This window comes from Polypterus senegalus, chromosome 17 (genome assembly GCF_016835505.1).
Source record: "Polypterus senegalus isolate Bchr_013 chromosome 17, ASM1683550v1, whole genome shotgun sequence".
Classification (NCBI taxonomy): domain Eukaryota; kingdom Metazoa; phylum Chordata; class Cladistia; order Polypteriformes; family Polypteridae; genus Polypterus; species Polypterus senegalus.
Window position 1 is genome coordinate 30,754,956 of NC_053170.1, and position 6,000 is coordinate 30,760,955.

The 6,000-nt window shown below is 36.5% G+C and overlaps 1 protein-coding gene across 1 annotated transcript in view; it reads right to left on the reverse strand.

Annotated features, from left to right (window-relative positions):
- Nucleotides 1–4,807, reverse strand: part of ubxn11 (UBX domain protein 11) — a 55,187-nt gene extending 50,380 nt beyond the window's left edge. The window contains exon 1 of the mRNA XM_039740412.1: nt 4,707–4,807. The gene's annotated coding sequence lies outside the window, so the exon portion shown is untranslated. The remainder of the gene's footprint in view (nt 1–4,706) is intronic.
- Nucleotides 4,808–6,000: the final 1,193 nt, after the last annotated feature.

The following is a 6,000-nucleotide window of genomic DNA, read 5'->3' on the forward strand; positions in this document are numbered from 1 at the left end:
AATTGATTATTTTTCAGTGACAAATGCATTCTCAGAGGTCTCTGCAGAAATACTATGGGAAACTCTGACAACATTTCTTTAAGAGAAACAGATTATTTCATACATTTCCTACAAAAATAAATTGGAAACCAAGAAAGCATCAGAGTTAATAAGTGAAATTACCAGAATAGATCAAGAATACCAGGTTTCCAAATGAGGCACTTTATAGGAAAAGACAAATTTTGCATTAAAAATGTGACCTCTTAACAACAAAAGAAATGGAACAGCTCATCTTTAAATTGCAATATCTTTACTGTGAACACAGAGAGAAGGCTAGTAAGATCTTAGCTCAACAAATACATAACCAGGACGTTTACAACACAATAACAGAAATTACCAAAACACATGGAGATAAAATCATTTCAATTTAAAAATATAATCCACACATTTAGAGAGTACTAGGGCTGGGCAGTTTGACCAAAATTCTATATCACTGTATTTTTCAAAATTATACCAGTTTCACGGTATTCAAAGGTATTTTTCCCCCATGCAGTTGAATAACCTATTCCACTGTCATGAGAATTGAACATTGCTACAAAAAAAATTTTAATGTGCACACAAGTATTAATACAGGTTTGCATGGCCCCATAAAGTGATAGTTTTCAAGGGGGTGGCACTAGTGAAGAGAAGGAATCATATTGCATGACAGATGCAGTCAAAATATAGAACCTTTTTATTGAACAAATTTTGCAAACAACTTAAACTATAATTTGGCAACATATTTTCAACCATCCAAAGAGGCATTTAGACTTAGTAAAATATTCAGAGGTGCTTGTCAAAAGTTGTATTGCACTGAACATGACTTAGAAAAGGAATAAATACTAAATATGTTTTGTAAACCAACTACACTTTCTGTTAATGTTAACAATTTCTGTCCAGTGACATGTTCGCTATATGGATTGTAATGGTATTGGTTATCTCGATCCACAGCTTGCTTTATTTGTCATAGGCAGCACTTCTAGCAAATGCGTCTACAAGTAACGTCTGACTTGAGTGTCCTCTCGCTTTTTCAGTTTTACCTGAGGACGTGCCAATCTTTGTTCCATATATTCATGGTACTCCACAGCATGTTTGCGGCTAAGATGGTGCAGCAAATTGCTCATGTTGCCGCCTCTGGCGACAACTTTTGCTCGACAGCATTTGCAGTAAATAGCTGTTTGGTCCACATCCGACCTTTTAAAACCAAAATCTCCAGACAACAGACACAGCTCCTTTATTTCGGCAAAAGTTCTTCTGTGTCATCATGTTCAACTTTATCGTCTGCTACAGCTTCAGTTTCGGAATGTTCTCTGTCCATTTTCACCGCTCAATACCTCCACTAATGCATGAACTCTATTGCATGCGTGTTTAGCGGTGTAGCAGTGAAAAAAGTCCCCCCTTAAAACAGTTTCCCGCTGTGCCATGTTCCAAATGTTGTTTAGGCTACTTAAACCAGTATTGCGGTATAAGAAAAATCCATATCATAACAAAAACAAAAAATGGTTTTCGGTATGAACCGGTATACCTCCCAGCACTAAAATGTACTATAAGTCCTTATATTCTGCTCAGTTTAAAGAAGATAAGACACAATCTAATGAGTTTTTATGCTATTACATATACCACAGCTAGATATTCTTAATGCAGAAGAACTGAATAAACCTCTGACATTCTCAGAATCACTATAAACTCACTCCAATGTGGGAAAGTAGCAAGCCCTGATGGCTAACCAGTGGAATTTTATAAAAATGATTTCAAATACTTTAGCTCCACTACTAATAGCAACATTTATAGAAGATAGAGACAACAAAATTCTACCTGAAACATTTCAGCAAGCATTAATTACCTTCTTCTCAAAGAAAAATAAGGACTTATTACAATGTGCACCATACAGACCAATTTAACTTCTGAATAATGATGTTATGATATTCTCTAAAGGTACTAATTCTCTCTCTCAATTCCTTACAGACCATTCTTGGGAAATCTCGCCTGGTTCCGGGTCAACCAATGACGTCACTTCCGGTTCTGTTCCTGAAGACATTACATCCTCTGCGAGCGTTTAAAAGCCGCCATATTAAGACAATGATCAGTTCTGTTTTGGACTCAGTCGTGTGAACATGTCTGTTCTCTTTAATCAATTTTGCAGCCAGGAAATATTATATGGGTGGCTGCCCCTAACCTTCCCAATGGTTCTGGGCCATTCTTATTACACACTATATACAGATGATATGGTACTGTATACAGTATATCAGACCCACAAACTTTGTACCAGCTGTCTTAAATGCTCTAGCTGAATTTCAAAAGATATCTAAACTTTAAATGAATTTGAATAAAAGTGTGGTGAACTTTCTGGTACACAATATTAGACTAGATTTATTTTAGCAGATCAGTTTAAATACCTAGGGGTAAACATCACAAGTAAATATAAAGATCTTCTTCAACAAAATTTTGCTGTCTACATGGAACAAATTAAAAAAGGTGTGAACAGATGGTTTACCCTCCATTTCACACTAGCATGGAGAAATAATACTGTTAAGATGACCGTCCTTCCTAAGCTTCTTTTGTATTTCAGAGCAATTCCATATACATTAACAAAACGTTATTAAGAAATTAGATTCAATTATAACCTCATTTATTTGGAATTCAAAACATCCATGCAACCAAAGGGAAGTTCTAATGACCTAAAGAAATCATCATGTCACTACCTAATTTTCAATTGTATTACTGGGCAGCTAATATATAAGCCATAAAGACCTGAACATTGGCATAAATTGATGAATATACACAAGCCTGGTCTACAACAGAGATGAAATCTTGCAGTACTTCTTATTTTGCCCTGCTTTGTTCCCCCAATAAATACAAATTATTGTTTATATCCTAATAATTCGGTCCAGTATAATAGTCTATCAGTCACTCAGAATATGGAACCAATGCAGGAAGCACTTTAAGACAGAGAAGCTTTTATCTGTTGCACCTCTACATGATAATCAAATAAAGTATCTATCTATCTATCTATCTATCTATCTATCTATCTATCTATCTATCTATCTATCTATCTATCTATCTATCTATCTATCTATCTATCTATCTATCTGTGTGTGTTCAGACCATAATGTGTCTATCTATCTATCTATCTATCTATCTATCTATCTATCTAATCACCTTTTACTACCCACTGAAACATAAATAGCATTTAATGTTTGGAAAATGTCTGGGATTAAAACACTTAAAGAACTGTATATAGACAATGTCTTTGCATCTTATGAACAATTATGCTTCAAATTTAAATTCCCATCAACACAATTTTTCCACTATTTTTAAATCAGAAACTTTGCTTAAAAGATCCTGTCCAAATTTGTACTCCCGGATGGGCTTAAAGTGGAGAAGGAAAAATTGATTGTAATTGCCTTTATCACACTACAAACACGTAGACTTATCTTACTCAATTGGAAGAATCCCTGCCTCCCAGTTATGAGTTAGTGAGTAACTGATATTCTATATTACTGGAAATTGGAAAAAATTTAATTCTCACTTAGATGATCAATTCAAATTTTTTAAAACATGGCCAGAGGTAATTAATCAAATCTTAGAATAAGCATTTATATCAAGGGAAAGGGTCATTCTCTTTTATTTGTTGTTTTTAAAGATTTGCTCATGCTGTTGGATCTCCTCTCTTTGTCTTGGGTGATGGTTGAATTCTGTTTTTTTAAGTTTGACTTGTATGAAATGTTGTTTTCTTCAAATAACATCATCCGTCCATCCATCCATTTCCCAACCCGTTGAATCCGAACACAGGGTCACGGGGGTCTGCTGGAGCCAATCCCAGCCAACACAGGGCACAAGGTGGGGACCAATCCTGGGCAGGGCACCAACCCACCGCAGGACACATACACCCACACACTAGGGACAATTTAGAGCCGCCAATCCACCTAACCTGCATGTCTTTGGACTGTGGGAGGAAACCGGAGTACCTCAAATAACATCAATAAAATAAAAAAAATAAAAACTTGCACAATGACAACATTAAAAAGCATGAAAAAGCAAAAAAAAAAAAATGCTGAAAATTTTCAAATGTCAAGTGTGAATGAGCCATAAGTATTTCATACAGTGACATAGTAAAGACCAGTACTCCACTTTTAACTGATGTGATGTGCTACCACCTGGATGTTATGAAAAACTCTTTCCACATCCTTTGAATTAATATAGTGCCCATAAATTAATATGTTGGGATACCCACCTTGCCACTATCTTGAGGTCCTATAACTACTTATTTAGGTCATGGGCAGTCTTCTAACAGCTGCCAACCCACATGATTATGAGTCTTCCCATTTCCCATTTCCACCATCTCAAAAGTACTGCTGGGACAGTATGGGACAGTTGCCCATGACCGTAAACTGAATAAGCAGATTAGGAAAAAGGGACGCATGTAGTGGTCTTGTGAAGCAAGGCAAAAAAAAAAAAACATCTGGACAAAGCAATGGAACTATAAAGTTCCTGGACAGATTATGCTAACCCGGCAAAAAGAGCCTTGCTATTTGTACAATACCATGCAATTCAAGAGAACACGGAATGAATTGACCTGCTTCATTTTGTCTTTTTAGTCAATTTATAACAATATTTGATAAATTTAATTAAAAATGTCCGAGCTAAATATTATAAGAAACAGTCGCTATTCATGTTAATTGACTTACCTCGGTACTACACCGTTCATCTGACATTTTTTGGCCTAGCAAATTGTTTGTATACACTCGGTTGCTATGGGAGATGCATGCTCCAAATACCCTTTCTGATTGGTTAGTTTAGTCAAGGCCACCCACATGAATAACAGGAAACTAAATGTAAGCAGGATGGAGGTGTAACAAAGGTAACGGTTACAGGAAAGGTCTGGCAGCTACGCTCTATTGACGGTTTCAGTTCTGCATTTGATTTGGTACACGGACATTAAGGCGTGATAGTGTGTGATCTCGTCGTGCTTGCACACTTGTGCGGACAACTTCCGTGCCTAACAATGCCATACCCACTGGTAATGTGCACGTATATTTTTGCGTATATTCTATTGGTTTACATGTGAACACTATTCGTTTATGAATAGTTACTGTTGGCTTGCGTGCGTGCTATACTGGTTTCATACATATGAAACATATGGGTTCGTGTCTGTATTTTATTGGTTTCTGCGTGAACTATATCGGTTTGAATATGCATACCATGGTTTGAATATGAACTACTGTATATTGATTTACACGTGTGTTTCCAGTGCGTTTGGTATTGGGTTGCGAGTGAACTGCATTGGTTTGCATATGAACCATATTGGCTTGCGTTTATATACAGTACTACTGCTTGCTGGTCTACCAATGGATTTGTGTGTTACTATATTTGTTTTATGCACGTCTTGTACTGGTTTCATGTGGATAACATGTCGGTTTTGCGCTTGAACTTTGTTGGTTTTATGTGTGTACTATGCCGGTTTCGCGTATGAAACATACTATTTATGCGTACGCACCCTGTTGCAGCTTTGCATATGAACTATTCTGCGTGCGAACTAGATTGGTTGTTCACGAATGATCTTTAGTGGCAATGGGAGGGAGAAGAAACTATAATTCAAGGGCCGGTAGAACGATGGGGCGTAAAGAGAAGCGGGTAGGAGACTGGTCTTTGTTAAAATACTGTGTAGCACAATATTTTATTTTTCACAATACGTTTTCGAAGGGACTTGGTGGTAATTATTACTGTTTTAACAGTAACTACCCTTGAGTCTGAAATGAACACAAGGCTTAAGTTAAGGACGTATTCGACCCTCTTCTTATTTACTGCCAGCAACATGTTTGCTTGCAACCAGCGACTGGGCTTTTTCACACAGCTTTTGAAACCAGTTCCTTATTCAAATCGAAAGGTTAACTATTCTACATTTACGACTGACTCTTTTATTCTATATATAACATGTACGGTATATAGTACTACTAGTTACATGTGTTTTGCTCAGCGCTC